The 20,107-nt window shown below is 42.6% G+C and overlaps 1 protein-coding gene across 20 annotated transcripts in view; it reads left to right on the top strand.

The window, feature by feature from the left end:
* Window positions 1-20,107, top strand: part of SEMA6D (semaphorin 6D) — a 54,666-nt gene that overhangs the window by 11,029 nt on the left and 23,530 nt on the right. Inside the window, exon 1 of one of the 20 annotated variants that reach the window (XM_044391069.3) lies at window positions 12,059-18,142. The exons of the other annotated variants lie outside the window; for them this stretch is intronic. The gene's annotated coding sequence lies outside the window, so the exon portion shown is untranslated. Of the gene's footprint in view, window positions 1-12,058; window positions 18,143-20,107 lie in introns of those variants that run through there. 20 annotated transcript variants of the gene reach the window in all.

The following is a 20,107-nucleotide window of genomic DNA, read 5'->3' on the forward strand; positions in this document are numbered from 1 at the left end:
TTATTCCCATTTTATAGATGAGGACACATGCTCAGGGGTATCCGTTAGTTTCCTGTTGCTGTGGTAATGAATTCTCCTAGCTTCAGAGGCCTAAAACAACACGACTGTATGACATCACAGTTCTGGACGTAGAAAGACCCAAATGGGTGTCACTGGGCTAAAGGCAGGGTGTCCGCAGGCCTGTATTTCTTCCAGAGGCCCTAGGTAGGGGTGAAGCCATTCCTTCCTTCCCTTGTGGTCCCTTCTCCAAGTCCAAGCCAGCTGTCCCTGACTGCCAGCTTCTGTTTCTGTAGTCACAGCTCCTTCCTGGCTGTGTTCCTCCCCCTTCCATCTTTTCAGGACCCTGATGATTACATTGCCCGCCCCCCCCCCCAGGGTAATCCAGGAAAATCTCCCGATTTTCAGATCCTTTACTTAATCACATAGTCCCTCTTGCCAGGTAGTGTAGCCTCTTCACAGGTTCCAGGGATTATGAGGGTGTGGACATCTTTGGGGAGGGGTGGGGATGTTATTCCTGTCTACCACAGTTCAGTACCTCACCAGGAGCAGACCGTGGCAGAGTCAGGATTCTTGCCCACGCCTGTCTGACTTCAAAGCCCACAACTCAACCACTCACTCGAAAACCTCCTTGGTTCCATCCGTGGAAGAAACAATAAAATCATAGAACAGAAGTGCTCAGGAGGGCGCTGTTACTTTTAGAATAATCAATTGGGGGCTTTTCAAAATAATCATTATAGTGGTAACAAAACAAACATTCACCATACTGGTCTTCGTGTCCTACTCTGTACTCACCAAACTGTACCTAGTCTTTCATTTCTTTCTTGGGAGGATGAATATTATTTACCTGATTAACTTCATTTACAGAATTCCTGAATCCAGTTGTCTTTCATGGGGTGACTGAATAAAGGAGGAGAATTTGGGGGACCAGAGGGTCATTTTGGAGGACTGTAAGGAGGGCGTTTAATGGAGTTAGCAAATATCTACGGACAAGGCACTGGCCTTGCTGCCCTTAGTTTTCTCATTAGAACAAAGTGAGGGGGGATGGGCAGCAGAGAGTCTAGAGAAAGTCCAAGATTTTTCTAGTAGTAGGATTCCTTAATGCTATATTTATTTTCATATTTTATTTAGCTAGGTGGTAGGATCGAATCCAAAGGTGATTTTTCAAAATATGAATTCACATCATGAATGTGCATATAGCTATCTGTAAAAAAGAGACAGACACACAAATAGTCCAACTTTCAAATTTATTATTGCCATTTATATTTTACAACACTTTGCCCTTTTCTTTCGGGATCACTTAAACTTCATTGCTGCTAATATAGTTTTTAGACTCAATTTTCAGAAATACATAGATAATATTTTCAGTTAGCAGTAATTTCCCCTCATTCAGCTCTCAGGGGTTGAGAAGTTAGCATGGCACAATTTCCCTGTAATTTCAGTTTTGTCCCTGAAGAGCCCTCCCCCGTGGAACATGTAGGACACACGGTGCAAATGAGTTTCCAAGTTGAGAGCCACACCTGACCGACTGCTAGTGGCTGCCTCAGCCAGTGTTGAAGAAGCTGTGGGTCTACATCCAAGGTCAGGGAGAAAAAGAAATGCCTTGATTGATTAGGAAAGTCTTCTGTGAAAACGGAAGGTGCATGGTAGCCCCCATCCAGCAAATTTGATCTTTGATTCGGTATTTTCTGTAGAGACACGTATCTCCCTTACGACATTCCTACTCATTAATGGTATCTATACAGGTTGCTAAGTATTTAATGCAGATGTCATCTGCCATGATGTTGATGTCTCAGCTAGCCGCAAGAACAGAGCTAGAATTATCTGACCCATGAGAAGGAAAATAAGTAATCCCCATGGAAAAGGAAACCTGGTAATGATTACTTTTCCCAGAGCTTGCCATTTGCTTTATTTTATCACATGTTCCCTCAATTCTGCCTCACTCTTTTTAACATTTTATGTTAAACGTGTTTATGTTTAACCTTTTAACATTTCAAAGACTGAAAAATGGGATAAATGCTGGGCTACCACAGATAACCCCTTCACCACAGGTATATAAGTGTGGACACATATAAAAATTCAGTACTGCCACACATGTACACAGAGGCTTACAGAGATTTTAGAAGCTTTGGCCGGGGTGGGGGGGGGGGAGAGAAAGGGAGAAAGAGAAGCTTAAGCAAGCTCAATCTCACAACCCTGAGATCATGAACTGAGCTGAAATCAAGAGTCAGACCCTTAACTGACTGAGTCACTCAGGCACCCCACATATAGAGATTGTAAATGTTCGACTTTCAAAGTCGAACAGACTAAGGTTGGAATCCTGTCCTATCCACTAACTGGATGTGAGTATATGCTTTGTTTCTCCAAGTCTTAGTTTCCTTTTCTGTTAAATGGAGAAAATATCCCTTAGCTTAGAGATGTGAAATCAATTGGAGATAATCCATGGAAATTGGCCAGAATAGGTCTTCGAACATGATAGGTGTCAGTCATGCTGCATTTGGCTACAAGTAATGGAAAACCCAACTCACAGTTGTTTCAACAGTGAGGACATGTATATTAAGTCACATAAAAAGAAGCCCTGAGATGGGGTGGCTCCAGGGTTGGTAAATTCTTTGCTTAAACAACGTCATCAAAGACCTGGGTGCTTTCTGTGTTCCCTGCTGTTCCCATCCTGTCGTCCTGTCCTTCTCTAGCTCTTTTCCTATTTCCAGTAAAACTGGCATATTCCAAGTGAGTATCCAGCTGATCAAGGGACCAAGTCTAACTAAGAAACCTTTCCTAGTAATGTATTTCTCCTTGATGTCTGTGTGTAGAGTCATGACACCTGCTCATGGCTGAAACCTAAAGTAGTCTTGGACAGGGGAATAAGACCACACCCCAATAGACTTAGATGGGGGAGACTCTCTTACCATTGGATACGTGGACAAAATCAGCAGTTTGTTACAAATTATTTGTATGTATCACATTGTTACATATTCATACTATGTATACACAGTGTGTATTATGTAGACATATTCATGAATGTGCTCAAGCTATAAAACTGTGGTGTTTGGCCAGAAATATTTTTCTGCTGGTATTTGAAAATTTTGCATACCAAAAACAGACTTGTTATTTAATCAGGCAATTAAAAAATATAAAAAGTATGACATTGGAGGACGATGTTGCAAAATGTGAACAGAATATATGTAAAATGAATTTGCTTTTGCTACGCTTCCACATTTTTTCCTTATTTTTTTCCGTAGCTTGTTTTAAATAAGAAATAAGATACTCCTGCCAGATTAACACTTTGAAACGTCATAATAAATAGAAGCCATAATTAGGAAGGCACTTTTATCTCCTGAGAGGTAGAGACAGAAACACTAACTGTATTTTCTTCAATTCTGAGACATTTCATGATTATAAACTCACATTTTCTTATGATTCCTACTTCAAAAAACCATTAACCCCTGAGTCTCTAAAGTTAACGTTTCCCGTGTTTCTATTACACATTATAAATCTGTATCTACGGAGGAAAATTATGCACTTTTTTTTTTATCGTTTTCCTGTCTCTTAATGAAACATACTACACACTACCTGAGTGGAAATCTCAGCTTGGCTCTGAGCCTTCTTTCACTCTGCACTGTTATACCGTTAACCTCTTCTCCTGGTATAGTAATGCAATAAATCAGGCCGAAGGCCCCATAAAATGTGGGCAAGGAGGCTCCTCCTCCACCTGCCTTTGTACAACTGATCTGCCTTTGTAGTAAGCTGAAAATTAACCACCGAGATTTTCATTTCTGTTCACCAAAGTGAAACTTCACTCAGGCCTTATCAAATAAAAAGTCTCCTTCTTTTCAAGTCAAGCAATAGCTCCTGCTCTGTGGTTCTCGGTATGTCCAACTTGCACTATTTTCCTTTCAAAGAACAGTGAGACTCCAGGAATCCAAATAGTCCTAAGGTCAAATTCTGATTCTGCCACTCAAGCTTTCAGAGCCTGGTTTTCCTCGCTGGAAAATCAGGGTAATATACCTACCTCATAGAGATGTTATGAGGTCCTCTTCAGGAGGAAATACATTCAAAGCACTTGGCATGATATCTGACATAATAAAAACTCAATAAATTGTAATAGTTTTATTATTATTACTATTGTTTTTAAATCAAGGGTGCCTGGCAATGTATGAAATATTCATATCTAAAGGGCTTGTAGATTTTGCACATGGATGGGTTCCATGAAATGTATCTGGATAAATACTTCTAAATGCAAAAAGAGAGAAAAAATACAAACAGTTCTGGTAAGCAGTTGGCATTTCTTGAGCACATAATAGCACAGTAATGCCTACCACATGCGCACATGGCCACTCGCGTGCTGGACGTAGTTCTCGCAGCCTATTTGTGTCAGGGCTGGGAAGGTTGATTGTGTTATGTGGTATTTTCAGATTATGAATTGTGACACTTAAATAACAGACCAAGTTCTCATGATGACTTATTGCATTAACTCAACCTGCCCCTGAGTGCTAGTAGTAATTTCCTAGGTGTATTCTTTCCCTCATGTACGTAGTCGTTCATTCACTTATCTATGCGACAGATAATTTTTTAACATTTTCAGTGTTCAAAAAGCCTTTCTTCCCCTTTGCCTTCTGAGAGTCAGCATCCAGTAAATTATGAAATCATGGCACCCAGGATCAGTTTCCAGGGTGTGTTACCCTTGCAGTCATACTTGGCCCCATGCCTAGAATGCTCTTCTGTAGCTATCTTAAAATTCTTAATAATTTTTTAGTTAGGACCTCCACATTTTCGTTTTGCACTGGCCCCTTCAAATCATGTGGCCCGTCCTGATGACTCCTTTTCACCAATGACATTTGTTTTCTATTGATCTGTGTCGACAGACATGAGTTGTAAAGAGTCCTAGGCTCTGGGTCTGAGTTCCCACTGCATCATATACTCAAACAAGCCACCTAATTTCCCTGGGCGTTGGTTCTCTTGGTTGTAAACTAAGGCAGAATAGACATGGCCTCCAAGGTCACTGCCAGCAATCCTCACAGTTCAGTAGACTAAGATACTAGTATAAAGTTATGTCAGGCCTGCATTTGAATTATAACTGTAATGATCACACTCTCAAAACTTGATATTAAGACATGGGGATTATAGGACCAAAAGGAAAAAAAAAGGAAAGTTGAAATCAGGGTTCTTGTTGAAACCTTTGACCTCTAGACTAGGCCTACATGCTGTCTGGTGGTTGTACAACATAAAATCAAATTCATTGAGCGCTGGCATAATTCTGCTCATTTCATTTGGATCTGTCCTTTCCTTTCTATAGATTTTTATGCTAATATCCCAGAGGAGACTTAACTCACTATAGTACTTTTGTTACACTTAAAAAGAAATCCATATCTAAGGCCTTAAAATTCTAACATACAAATATTGGCATCTTTGAGAACTTTCTAATTTACAATCCAAGAAGTTTGGTATATCGCAAGGTAGTAATCAGAATATTTAGCCAGCCCTTTGGCATGGGCACTGACCAATTAAAACAGACTCCACGGTGCGAGACCAAGTGAATGGCAGCTCAAGGTGTTTTCCATGTCATCTTACACTCAGTATTAACTTCTAGAAAGGTGCCACCATCCTCACAGCAGCCCCGATATCTACAGAGACCCCGTGTCTCCAAGGCATAAAAAATAGGGCACCACCATTGAATCTGCATTTACTCAGTGTGAGAACCAAGATCTTTTCTGGTTCAGTCATTCTGACACCTCTGAGAACACAGGTACGAATTCTTTATTAAAACTTACAGCTATTTCGTGGCAAGCATGGATTTCAGATACATTCATGGGTTTTTTTTTTTTATCAAGTCGAGGTCACCGGCAAATTGCATTGAATAAAGACGTTTCAAAGAAAAAAAAAGCCCGCTAAATTAACTGAGATTCAGCAGCCATCATTTTTAGATATGCCGTTAGTTCTGCCTGAAACCACCTTCTGTTTTAGCAAATTTTAGATCACAAGAAAATTCGATGCTTCAAGTGTCTCTAATCACCCGCCTGCACATTTGCATCACCAAGTGGACCTCTTCACTTTATAGGCATGCTGTTGGCCTGTTTGAGCAAAGAGATGGGGAGCCTGTCTGTAGTGTTAAAGGCCAAAAACAACTCCAGTGTAAGTCACAGTAGCAGGAGCCAATTAAGATCAAAGCCTCGATGCTTAGTGCTATGGATTTCATCACTTAAATATTAAGCAATTTTTACTTTGACCCTGATCAAGGGGTGTAAGTGTAGATTCTTTTAAACAACTCTAATAGTTTAGGGTGTTTGTGTGTGTATGTGAGAGAAAGAAAGAGAGAGAGTGGTCGTTTTTCTACTTTCAAGAGCTACAAGTATCCTGTCTTTGGGGCTCCTAAAAGTTATCCAGTTTATGGGTTTGTTTATATTTACTTATTTTAATTTAATTTAACCTTATTTAACTTTATTTTCTCCTGATGGAGAACATCTTGACTTCTGCTTGTTTCCCTGTGGCAATAAGGTGCTTAGCCTAGAAGCCTTGGAACCAAATGGGAGTTCACATATTAGCTCCCAAGATATTCCTTCAGGCCCAGGGGTTGGCAGAATGATGTGTTTACGTTTGCATTAGTGTTGAGTGGGCTGATTTGTAAAGGGCTGTGGAGAGAGCTGAAGTCCGACTTCCTGTTGTTCTAACAACCAATGGCAGGAGTACAGAATTATCCTTATCTGCTATGGTATTTACTTTATGACTAAGAAAAATGGCTCAAGGTGACCAAATTCTGAAATAGATTCAGTGTTCCAGCAGCCATTTACCTCTAAGGTAACATATGAACAGTTCTGCTTGGAAATTAGTTTATAAAAACGTGTACTTAATGTTTTGCTACACATTCAAATAAAAGTTAATCTAACGCTTTGATGGTCACTTATTTGGATCGTGGTGAAGGAGGGGGTGACGACAGCAGTGAGCAAGAAAGCTGGCAGAGAAAGCGTCCTTACTTCCTGCCCCTCCACTTCAGGGCTGTAAGTGGAAATTTGGAATTTGACTAGGCCAGGCCTTCCTTCTCCACTTTCCTGTGCGTGTTTTTAGAGTCGAGAAAGGAGACCTTAATGCCAGTATTTGAGCCATTGGGGTAAAAATGGTGCTGGCTTTAAATACCCAAGTACACAGCTGCAATCAGTTTTCCATTTGTTTTTGCTGGTGTACATTTGACCACTAAGAAATCTAAGCCAAGTTTTCTTTCTCCTACGTGACTGTAAGTCTTAAATTTTAATGCAAAAGACAATCACTGTATTACTAGCACCAAGAGAAGAGCAGTGATTTTGAACTGGCATGGATCTCGGTAAAAATTGAATTAAAGTTCACTCTAGAAATAGAAACTGTTGTTGTTGGTTTTATTTTAGCACTTTATATCCTGGAAGTCTAGGAAGGGAAAAGTGGAAGGTTGGGAGGGGAGAGGAACAAAGCCACAGATACAATGTGCTCGATTAACTGCAGTTTCTGGATCACCTCCATTTTCTCTTACTGACACCCAGAGGATAAATACGATTCAAAGTGACAGAGATACTTATTGTCTAGGAAGTTACCATCTAAAATAAGATATTTTCCAAGGGATCCAAGTGTTAGTTCTCGGTTTTATTCATCAGACGGGCCATAACAACCATTTTGACCAAGACAGTGCTCTGCTTCATTGAGCTGGGGGGTCATTTTAATTTTTTCAATGTATCAGCTCTCCATCCCACCTTCTTTAAATATTAAAAAATACAAAGTTTTCTTTCTAAAAGGGAAAAAACCTAATATAAACTATTATAAAAAATAACTTATTTCTTATCTTTTCCATTTTAATCTGTATTTATATGTATCTCTGTCTTTATAAAGTCGTAGTCAGTATATATATGGTTTTATATTCTGATTTTTTTCCCACTTAGTATTACATCATAAGCTGAGGATGTCTGGTCTTCCTTGTTATCATCTTAATGGTTGCATAATATTCCATGAGGCTGATGTAATATACTATTATTTTAATTTCTTCTCCATGTTTAGAAATTTAGCCTGCTTCCGATTTTTTCACCACGATAAATAAAACTACAATGAGCATCTCCCTCTATAATAAGTTTCCTTTTTTTTTTCTCACTTTATGTTATTTGCTTAGAATAAATCATTAGAGGTAAAATTACGGAGTCAAAGGTTAGTATTGCTAATGTACATGGATGGGAGCGTGTGTATTGCACATTGTCAGACTTTTTTCTAAATGGTTGTCCTAAGTTACCCCACCATGTGCAATATACTGATCTCATCCCAAGTTCACCAGCATTAAATATTATCCTGTAAAAAAAAAAAAAAAGCTAATCTGAGATTGTACCTCATTGATATAATTTGCTTTTCTACGATTAATAAAGAGAAGGGGCACGTGGGTGGCTCAGTTGATAAAGCCTCCCACTCTTGATTTTGGCTCAAGTCATGATCTCAGGATCATGAGATCAAGCCCCATGTCAGGCTCTGCACTCAGCACGGAGTCTGCTTGAGATTCTCGCCCTCTGCCCCTCGCCCTGCTTGAGCTCACGCTCTATCACTTAAATAAATAAGTAAATAAATAAATAAAATCTTATAAAAAATAACAAGAGGACGTTATCTTGAGAGACTGGGACAAAACATCTTAGGGACAAGTTTTGTACTGTTTCACACACAAACAGTCTGAAAACTGCTGGGGAATTGTCATGGCATCTGCATTCTGACCCAAGGCTCCCTCTGTTTCTACAATAGATCCAGCAATATCTTCCACTATATATCTGACAGCTAATTTCAGTGTTTTGCTAGCCTAAGAGGAGAAAGCAATATTTCAAGATAGAGAGAATACCTAGAAAGGATCCAGGAAGGGATTCTCCCCAAAACATGAAATATATAAGTTATCTAACTGCATTAGAAACCATGCCAAAACCAGACGTTTAAAACAAAAACGATCAGGGGTGCTTGGTGGCAGGGTGGCTGGCTCAGTCAGTCAAGCATGCTCCTCTTGATCTTGGGGTCATGAGTTCCAGCCCCACGTTGGACACAGCATTTACTTAAAAAAAAAAAAATCATTGATTTGACTCGTGAATCTACATTTTGGCAGATACTACTCTGCTCCACGTAGTATCATCTGGGATGGCTCAGCCAGGCGCTGTAGGATCCAGTTCTGAGACGGCCCCTCACATGGGGGCCAGTGTTGCTCATTAGCCCTGCGAGCTCAGCTAGGACTGGCCCGAGTTGCTCTCTATGGGGGCCTCTGCACAAACCTTCTCCATGAGCATACAACGGTGGCTGGTTCAACATCCCGTGTCTGAAGAAGTAGGAAGTGGAAGCTGCCCATTGATTGATTTCTGGGCCCAGAAACTGATACATCACTTCCACCATATTCCATTATTCAAGGAGTCCTAGATTCAAGGGGAGGATATGTATATCCACTTCTAAATGGGAACAGTATAAAAATATTTGCCATGTTTTTAAATTGCTATATGGAGTTTCTAGCCCTCTGAGAGTTTGAACATCTAGATTCTTGGAACATCATGGACTGGGATGTATTATAGCACTAACTTCCACCCCTGCTTTCCAGAACGCATCAGGAGTGAGTTCTCCATTGACACCATTTACCTTCCCCACAAAGGATTTAGTCCAGCGTCTCTTGGACAGCCTTTTCTGCTACTGGGAATGTACCGATATTCCTTCCATTATCCAGCCTTCTTCAGGAAACCAGGTCTTGGTGCTAGTAATCATCTGTTGTCATGGCTCTTTTCTATCAAGATAGATATTAGAGATGAGGTTGAGTATGTGAGGCGTCTCAAGAATAATGACATTAGGTATATTTGGTGCACTTATATTGGCAAAATGCTTAACTTCTAATGTGCTGGCAGCCATCTTTATGAGAATCTTGCCTGAATGTTGAGTGGTTGACTTAGGTGTTTCTATTACTAGTGCCACGAAAAGGGAAGTAATTTGAAGTCAGTTTCTTTGTCCTGTCTTCCAAAGAATATTACAAGAGAGAATTAGGAACCATAACCTCTAGAGTTTATCTTCAGAATAGGTGAGATTATCGCAAGGCAGGGGACAGAGCAGAGAGAAAACAGAGTGAGGGTGATAATAATACTAACGGCAGTGACCATACTAACAGCTAATACTTACTGCACGTATTCACCAGGCACAGTTTTAAAGGGTTGCTGTATATTAAGCCTATAACCCTCAGAACAATCCTTTAAGATGAGTGGAATCATTTTCTATTTTTACAGATACAGGTGAAGTAATTTTTTGAAGGTCACACAGCTAGTGGTTGGTAGAGCCAGAATATTCTGAAAACTTGTTTCCTTATTGAATTGTATGAGGGTGTTTATCCTCAGGAGTGGTACAGAAATAGACCATCACCCGTTGTTCTTTCTTTGGGTTCCACACAATGACATCCCTTTTCCAGTCATTTTATGGGGTTGAGATGGGGTGTAGGTGAGAACTTCCCCTTTGCTGTTCTCTTATTGGTCCTTGAAGACAGAAAGTGAAAAAAAAAAAAAAAGGTAGACAAGCTCTCTAGAGGTGGAGACTTCCCTCGTAACGTGCTTCCCCCTGACGTCTACTCTGCTGGCCCATCAGACATTTAATGGAAGGGGTTCCCAAGAGAGCCTTTCTTTAGCTTTGAAGGACCTAGGAGCAAAGGGGCCTGTCAGGCCTTCCACCCTAATTTGTGTCCACAGAGCAGTGTCAGGACAAGGAGATTCCCTGGCCCTGGGGGTGGGTCCCTGCTGCACCCCAGCCCTGTCATCCCTGGAAACGGTTTAAAGCTTTTGCTGTTGTGTTAAGGATGGTAGGAGGAGGTCTCTGACCACTTCAAAGGTACAGATGGGAGAGGAGGCGGATCCAACTCCCGGGACTTAGGGAGGCAGGATCTTGGCCCTCTTCTGCATGAAAGCCCGCTCTTATTATTTTATTGTTTCATAGAAACTTTGTCTGCTGCCATTAGCTGGTAGGTCATTAGACTAGAAGAAGGGATGTAAGGGAAATAGTGCCATTCATATCTTAAAAAGACAATAATGAAGTCAAGCTAAAAATAGGATATTCCTTCCTTAGTAAATGACAAATGCCTCTTTTCTTCTCTCTTTTCCATTTCTTCTGCATTATCTTTTCCTGGTGTAGTGATTAAGACCACAGACATTGGAGTCAAACTGACTTAAGCCCTGGTATTTAGTTTGGGGGCTGAAGGCAGATTGCCTCTTTTATTTGCTCATCTGCAAATTTGGGAAAATGGCACTAGCAGCCTGGGGGGCCGCTTAGCACAATGCCTCATGCCTCCTTAGCATTCATCCATGGCTTGTCATGATCATTATCACCTCTACTCCTCCAGGCTCCAGCATGTGCAGATTACACACAACTCCAGGTGTGGGGCATGTAAACCAAATGAGTCTGTTATCGACGGCAAACTTTGCTCCCTTAGAGGAGCAGGCATGGGAAACATCTCACGTACTGGCCTGTGAGCGTTTTTCCACTAATAAGTCATAGATCCTGCCTTCCAGGAACTCACAGTCCAGTCAGAAAGGTGAGCAAGTAGGTGAGCAGTGCTACCCACCATGGCACATCCCTAGTTGAACTGGATGGGGTGCTGTGAAAGGAGACCAGTGGGAGATAGAAAAGGGTAATGGAACATAAGAACTAGGAAGATCGGTAGGGGAAGAAAGGGATAAAGAAAGGGGGGATAATCAGACGGGGGAATGAAGCATGAGAGGCTATGGACTCTGAAAAACAAACCGAGGGCTTCAGAGGGGAGGGGGGTGGGGGAATGGGATAGCTGGTGATGGGTAGTAAGGAGGGCACGTATTGCATGGTGCACTGGGTGTTATATGCAAATAATGAATCATCGAACTTTACATCAAAAACCAAGGATGTACTGTATGGTGACTAACATAATAAAAATATTATTATGAAAAAAAAAAAGAAAGAAAAGGGTGATGGGCCCTCAGGACAATCAGGAACTTGCCAGTCAGAGCAGCCTCACTCAGAAGGCCTTCCAGGTCTAGAGAACAGCAGGAGCAAAGGGCAGGAGGCCCGGGGCAGGGCGGGGGGGCGGCTGGCAACTCGTGGAGCAGCTGCGTCTGTGGAACGAGGAAGGTTAATATGCATCGGAGCCAAAGCGTCAGCGATGTCAGTATACGGTGCTGATGCAAACTGCAACTAAATAAAGCACTGATAATAATACTCCTTCTTCTCGCTTGTATTGCACCTTTGCAATTGACAAAGTATTTTTGCTTCCATCTTCTCACTTGTCCCTTGAAAAAGCCCTGGCGAGGCAGTCAGCAGCAATGCTCCCGGATCTCACCTCGGAAGAGGCAACAGGGCTGGCCTGGGAGTGTGGGGGTCCACACCAGTCCACACATGCCCGTGGGGCCCTGGCTGCCCAGCCTTCGGGTGCTCCGCAGAGCGCTCTCTGTCCTCCCCTGCGTTGGGAGGTTGGGTTCTGCAGAGACGCAGGAAGCAGAGAAGGTGCTAGCCACTCACTTGAGATAGAGCTTAGGGCCTGGCAACTTTTGATTAGAGTGCCTCTGAAAGCGGTGCCCCCACCCCACTCGGGTGAGCATTGTGCCTGTGTTAATGGCAGCCTCTGCTTGAGTTCCAACTACCCTGAAGACTCTCTGGACCCTTCAGTATGTGCAACATGAAAGAGGCAGCTCTCCCTCTCGCCCCAGCTTGGAATAGACACAACTTGGGAAGAAACCTCAGTGTCCCTCCTGTTTTCTTTCCCCAAGTCCTGGTAGAGTTCTTTATTTATTCTTGTTATAATCCTACTTTGTCCCTGTATCCTTTATATAAAAGACCCCCAAACCCTCCACCTTCCCTAGTTTTATAATGCTTTTTACCAAGAGCTGTAAGTCTGTAATAAGGGTAAGTGGTGAAAAGGAAAGCCAGCCACACTTTTCTCTCCAAAAGCAATTAGGCTAATTACCCCCAATCTTTTCTCCACAATGTTCAGCCTGTCTGTGTGTGGAAAGCAACACCCTTTCTTCTGTACCTTCCCAGGGTGCTTCCATTTGCTGTGGCTGGGATGGAATCTGGGGCCCCAGGCCCAAGGCTGTGGTCGTTGTAGGAAATGGGCCAGACAGTATCACTGGAGCAGTGTGACTCCTGTGTGTCCATCCCTACAACTGCAACATCGACAGCAGCCCGTGTCTTCTTGTGGTCACCTCAGCAGCCACAAGAGAGAATGCCTTCCACACATTCCACAGCCTAATTTCGCGTTGGCCCTGTGTTCGTTACTGGTGCATATGGGTGACCTATTGCTACCATTTCATCATCAGTGGGAAAAGTGCTCTTAGGAGATTTTTCAACTTTTTTTTTTCTCTTGATAAGGTACAGGGTTGCACACAACAATTCATTCGACCAACAACTATTAAAACCCTATGTACCAACCACATTTTAGGAATTTATTTATGGACATAAAAGACACAGTGCCTGTGCTGAAGAACTTAGAGTGTGGGGCTGGGGAAGAGAAAGGAAGTTGAGAAAATGAGGAAATAGAACATTGTGTGATATGTGCTCTGACAAAGGTGAGCTCAGATTTCAGTGGCAGAAGATCTTGGTGGAATGTGATATCTGATTAAGAGTTGGCCTATCGAGGATAAGGAGAGGACAAGAAGAAATTCCAGGAGGTAGGCACAGCATACGCAAAGGCAGGGAGGCGGGGAAGCAGGTTTGTTTTGGAAATTGGGGGAATCCATACACCCAGAACGTGGGGTGCTAAGAGAAGCATCATCCAGATGCTGCCCCCTGGTCCCTTTTTGGCCTTGCACTTGTAAGGTCCCTGCCGAGTGTTGTCATGGAGCATGGGTTTTATTTTTGTCGGCGCAAATCCATCTTGAGCCTCTCTGAGATTAGCCACTGAGGTGATAGAAAGAGCAGCAGACCTGGAGACAGATGATCCAGACGCCTTTTTCAACAGCCTAACCTCACGCAGTTCTTTAATTTCTCGTCTGTATAGTGGAGATCCATTCACTAACTCAGCAAACATTCTCTAAGTAGGTGTCTGGTACCAGATAAAGCTGAGGGGTCGCCTGGATGGCTCAGTCGGTTAGGCATCTGACTCTTGGTTTTGGCTCAGGTCATGATCTCAGGGTCCTGATATTGAGCCCCGCATCAGGTTCCATGCTCAGTGGGGAGTCTGCTTGAGATCTTTCTCTCTCTCTCTTAAAAAAATATATATATATAAAGCTGAGAACAGAACAGAATTAACTTCTGTCCTCATGAAGCTGACATGAAATTCAGTACAGATAATAATTTCTGTCCTAAACATTTAAGAACCAAAATAGATAAGGTATATTTTGCTTTAAAAGCATGAAACACTATAAAAAGGAAAACCTCATTGCCCAGCCCCTGGTGTAGGATGAATATCCCTGAGAGCTGGGGACTACTGTCACACACAGATGTGAATGAAATACCTGTCAACTGTGAAGTACGTGTGGGGACAGAGAGACAGGGGAAGAAACCTAGAGGTCCCAGGTGTATGTGAGCTGAGCTTCCCACAGCATGTCACAAAATGTAAAGAAGGAATTGGAAGCAATTTGTTGACTGGTGGACGGGCTTGCAATGCCTGATCCCCAGATCCAGAGAAGTTCGAGGCAGCACTTAAAGCTAGTATTTCCCAAAGCCACATGATTGGGAGGGAATAAATGGACCCTCTGCCATTTCATCTGGGAGACCATCGGAATGCCAGATCCACATTCATCAGTGCCACTGGAGACTCATTCCGTGTTCGGCACATCCGTTTGTACTGGGAAGCCCGTTTGTGGTTTGGTGTTCGAATTACGAATCAGAGGCAGTGATCACTGCGCTCCCCGGTCTCAGGGTTCAGAGGGAGTACTTGCCCTGTGTTTCCTAGGCAACATCAATGCTATAGGACAAATTTAGAAGTGTGAAATGAGAATCATATTGCTTTTGGTAAAGAGCCCTTCTCAAATCAGGCACCAACCTTAGAATCATAAAATCTAGTGACTTGGAGGGGGCCTACGAGACCAGCGACATTCTAGCCCAACCCTCTCATTATAGAGAGGAGGAAACAGAAGCCAGACGGGGTGCATTGACTTTCTCGTGGCCTCTCCACTAGCTGAAGCCGAATCAAAAGTAGAACCCAGATTTCCTAACTCCCTGTTATCTCCAGGTGTGTTTGATGTCAGGGGTAAGCTTAGTACCCCCAAGGTGATTCATAAGGCAAGGCAAGAATAAATATAGATAAGGGTAATATAACGTGTGAAGCATAATTATCTCCAACACTAGCGATAGAAGCACAACAACCCTTCCTCAAGGTTGCGCCTTTAGTCTTGTACAGTCTTCCTGCCACTCATCCGGTCTCTAACAAGTGCTGGGAATTCTGTACGCTCTTTTAATATCTCCTTCAATCCTCCGAGCAACTCTGTGAGAAAGCAGCTAGCCTTATTCCCAGTTTACAGAGAAGCTGACGTACAGAGAGTAGTTAACCCCCTGGCTCAAGGGCAAATGGCTACTTAAGTGGCAACGCTGGGACTCGTACGTGGACATTCTGGCTCCAGAGTCCACGTTCCCCACTCCAGTATTGCTTTGCCTGGCACTTCAGGCAGGACCCACCCTTCAGAGAAGGAAAGGCCCCACTTTTTCTCATACCCTCTGGGTGTTGAGTTGATTTAGTAAAAATCAGGAATTGGCATGATTTACCTACGCTCTCAGTGTGCCTCTGTGAACCCAAATGTTTTAAAAACTCATAGATCTCAGATGTGGAGCTCAAACAGAGGTCTACGGGTGGGTCCCCAGTAAACGATCTCAGACCCAGGTTGGGTCCTCCCAGAGGTTTTGCTGGGCATGAAATTCACTCCGGCCCTTTATTCTCACTCTTGATGACACCTTCTTTTTTAATCCAGGACTGTTGGGCTAACGTAACGGACCAGGGCTCTCATTTCTATCAGTAGGACAAAACACTTTTTAAAAAAAGTATTTTGAACTAATTACAACCTCACAGGAAGTTGCAACAATAGTACAGAGGCCATGCACTCTTCACCCGGGAAAGGCATTCTTCCAAACAAGTAGAACTGAGTTTGCTGATGGAGTGTGGATAATGGTGATGCTTTGGGTCCTTCTGAACTTAGTAATCATTCACCACATGCACCATGGACAAGCAACTATTACTGTTTTCAAAGACAGAAGGCAAATTCAAAAGGCCATGTTTTTGGCAACTGAAAATCATAGGACTTGAACCAGGAATTTTTTTGGCTTTTAAAATGTAAAAAAAGACCACTTCTTTTTCTCTGGGTTGTTAGAATTCAACCCTTCTCTAAACCCTCCGACACCATTTGAAGTCACAGCATTGCCTGGAAGTCTCTGGTGAGGCGGTTTGCAGAATATAGAACATGGAGACCCCAAATCCTTAACATTGAACAACTGCTCTTGTTGTTGTCAGTGATGGTGAACTGGACTCTGGGGACTTCTAGGTTTTGCACTGGCTTCGCCACTCTTGAATCCCAAGTCCCTTAATTTATCTGCTTCTTCTCTTCCAGGAATAGTAGCAGCAGCTCGTCCTTAGTCTTTCCTTGCCTGGGCATTGTTCATGTTCGTCGAAAACTTGAAAAAGGCACCGCGGAGGCTATCGAGAGCTAAGGCTCCCCAGTGGCAGGATCAGACAAGTCAGTGGAGTCAGAACAAACATGCTCTACTTCTGTCATCCCAGCCCAGAGGGCAGAACCAGGCATGGACCCAGGCCCTATTATCCTGAACAGAATGTCATGCGCAGGCCATATGGCAACCCCAGCAGGTCATCTGCTAGAATAAGCCAATGTTCCAAAGACAGGCTGAGTCCTTTGGCATCTCAGTCATGCTTTGGAACCCTGAGCTCTTCCTTTGTCTAGAATGGTTCCTTTCCTGGAGGCCCACGGGGAGCAGCCGGGTCTAGCTGGGGCTCTGTGTACAGAGGAGATAACAAAAGAAAAGGCTTTTAATTTCTCTTGTCACCAAGTTAGCCTTGAAAGCCCTGCAGTCCTCCCTGGAAAAAGGACACACTGTCGTGTTAGTATCTGCCACAGCAATATTCTGCTATATAATTTTCTTGTTTCTTTTTCAATCGTAGAAGGTCCCTATGCTTTCTGTTTTCACAAAGCTAGTTCTTCTCTTGATCTCTTAAGAAGTTGATGTGTTTGTCATCTGCCTGGATAGCAGAGCCTCTCGGCTTAGATACGGGGCCCATCTTCTCATTACTTTCTTGTGTTATTTTCACATGAAATGAAGACTGTTTCTAGGACAATTTAGCTTTAAAACATTACCCAATTTGAGTCAGGATGGACAGGCAAAACTTGTAGACAAGTTGTCACTAGAATTCTGCTCCCTGGAGCCATGGTTCTTCTGAAAGGTCAAATTCTGAGATCCCTGTTTCTGATTTGCTTAGGATTTGGCAAAGACAGGTTAGGTCCTGTTTTATGTCCCTTCCTGCTCAATTCCTTTTAAGTTCATTTCCTTTTTGAATTATTAATATTTGACGAGAAGCATTACTGATGGAGATATCAGCGTGCTTTGCTTTAAAAAACTTCAGACTTAAACTGAAAACCTTACATAAGAGCTGCTTTAATTTTCAGAGAACTTTAAAAATAGCCAGCTTTCCTCATGCATGTAAAATGAAATTAAAATAAACAAAAATTGACCTGACTTTGGGGAAGACATCGATTATAAACGCAAGGCATTAATAGAGAACACAACAGGCTTCCGTACCCTGCAGTGTGCCCGCGTCTCCCTTCCGGGGTATCTACTGCCACCTTCCTGTTTTCTTCTATCAGAATCTAGCCCAAAGGAAAGATCTTAGAAAGGTGTTCGTACTGATTTCAGACTTCGTTACGCTTTAGCACTACTTAATTTTAACTGGAAAAAAGGGTTTCAGCCAAAGGAAGGAATTACCCATTGCAGGATCGCTGCCTAATGGCTGGCTGATTTTTATTTTATTTTTGTTTGTTGGGTAGTGGGGAGTCAAGTAGACTTCCTGTCAGTCCCATAGACTCTCTTCTTTAATCTCAGGAACAGCTCTGCTTTCCTCTCCTTTGTTCTGGGAGAGCTGCAAAATGAACAGGAATTCCAGTGGGGAGTGACAGAAATCACTTATTCCTTTGGCCCGTGTTACCCATCATTCCCGGATCAAAGAGCAATTTGTTAATGATGGGTAAGTGTGAAAAGAGGCATCTGTTGCCATTTGTAAAGAACCTCTTGGTTCAGCAGCACCTGAAAACTCATGGACTGGGGGATAATGAGGATTGCGTGCCAATGTCATAGGAGAACAATTGTAGACTCAAGACTGTAGGTCTTTGGGGCAATGGTAGAGACATGTTTATGTGGCAACCTGTGCCATAGCTGAGTCCCATCACATGTACAGACTCTTCTGTATATCTCCCTCTTCCTATATTTATTAAATACTGGCTTAAGACCTCCTAGGTGCCAGTCCCTGTGCCTGATGCTGGGATACAGGATGACTAAGATCTTCTTTCTCTTTCAAGCCTCCCAGTTTAATAGAGAAAATGTGAAAACAAGTAATTACTATGATACGATAAGTTCTGTAATAGCAGTATTTATGTGTTAGTACAGTATGATTGGCCATCCTTAGGAGAACAGTGTGGGCAGAGGAGAGGAATTTGGGGTTGAGGGGAGGAATAGGAAAGAGGCAAAGGCCAGGGACATTTTGAGTTGGTCAGTAGATAATTTCCAAGAAGGGCAGTTGAGAGAGAATAGTGTTCTCAGGAGATACTGCTTTGGGATCAAGGTGGGGAAGTATTGGTAGATGAAACAGAAGGTGGCAAGAATCAGATTGCGGAGAACCTTGTAAATCTTGAAAATGAATTTAGAGTTTATCATCAGGCCTTTAGGAACCATTAAATTGTTTTTAGACAAGAAAGTAACACGATACTTTTCTTTGGAAAGATCATTCTAGTGGCTTTTGGAGAATGGACTTAAGTCTAGAAGAGCAAAAACCAGTTAAGAGTGTGTTCTAGAGCAATGAAGGGAAAAATCAATAGGGTGTGCTAACAGATTGGAGAAGATGATAGAGAGGGAGAAATCTAGTATGACTCTCAGGTTTAAGGATTAAATGACTGAGTAGAATATTAAAAATGTCAGTAATGACAACAACAATAATAGTTGTGACTGTTGGATCCTTACCAGGTGTACAGGGTTTGGCGATATGGGTTGCATAGATTATTTCACTGAATCATTGTAATGATGTAAGTGCTGTAATTGTCCTCATTTTGGTGAGAAAACTTGAGACTCTGAGAGATTAAGTAATATATCCAAGGTCACATGGTTGGTAAGTGATAGAGCATGAATTTGCATCCAGGCACATTGAGCCCAGAACCTGTGCTTTGTAGGGAATTTAGCAGGAGGACGAGCCAGGGCAAAGTATATGAAGTTCAGGTTTGCACCTTCTGAATTTAAAGTGCTTATATTTTACTGAGATCAAAATATCTGACAGAGACTTGGACAGCTGGCTCTGCAGCTAAGACATGTGGTCTTTGCTGGACATGTGGATTTGGCATTTATAAATTAAGTGGTGGTAGTGAAAAATGTGGGTGTAGTGTGGGTGAATCGCCAAAGAGCCAAGTGGAACCATGAAGAATCACATCTAAGAGTGAGTGTGTTGGGACAAGTTGGAGAAGTTTGCTGAAAAGGAGTAGCTAGACAGGTAAGGAGATTACTATGAAAGCCAGAGGTGACATTCAAGAGCTGAGGAGAGACCAACATGATCAAATACCTTGGGGAGATGAAGGAAGATTTAGAATGAGGGTTGCATTGGGTTTGGCAATTTGGTGGTTGATGGGCAAGAGTTGAAGTCAGACTGAAGTGGGTAAAAAACTAATAAAAAGTGAGAAAATGGAGACAATGTGCTCAGACCTCTCTTCAGAGAAACTTGGTGGAGGAGGTGAGAGATAGGGAGAACACAGGCCACCTCAGGATCAGGGGAAATACTGTGTGTGTGTGAGATGGGAGTCACTTGAGATGCTCACATGTTGAGGGGAAAGAACCTGGGGAGCAATGGGGATTACACTAGGATGTTTCTCTGAGTAGGTAGGAGAAGCAGTCCTCTCTCCTCCAACCCTCAGAAGATCATGGACTCTTAGAGAAAGAGGTGGTCCTACAT

The sequence above is a fragment of the Ursus arctos genome, unplaced genomic scaffold (assembly GCF_023065955.2).
Source record: "Ursus arctos isolate Adak ecotype North America unplaced genomic scaffold, UrsArc2.0 scaffold_36, whole genome shotgun sequence".
In the NCBI taxonomy this organism is placed as follows: Eukaryota; Metazoa; Chordata; class Mammalia; order Carnivora; family Ursidae; genus Ursus; species Ursus arctos.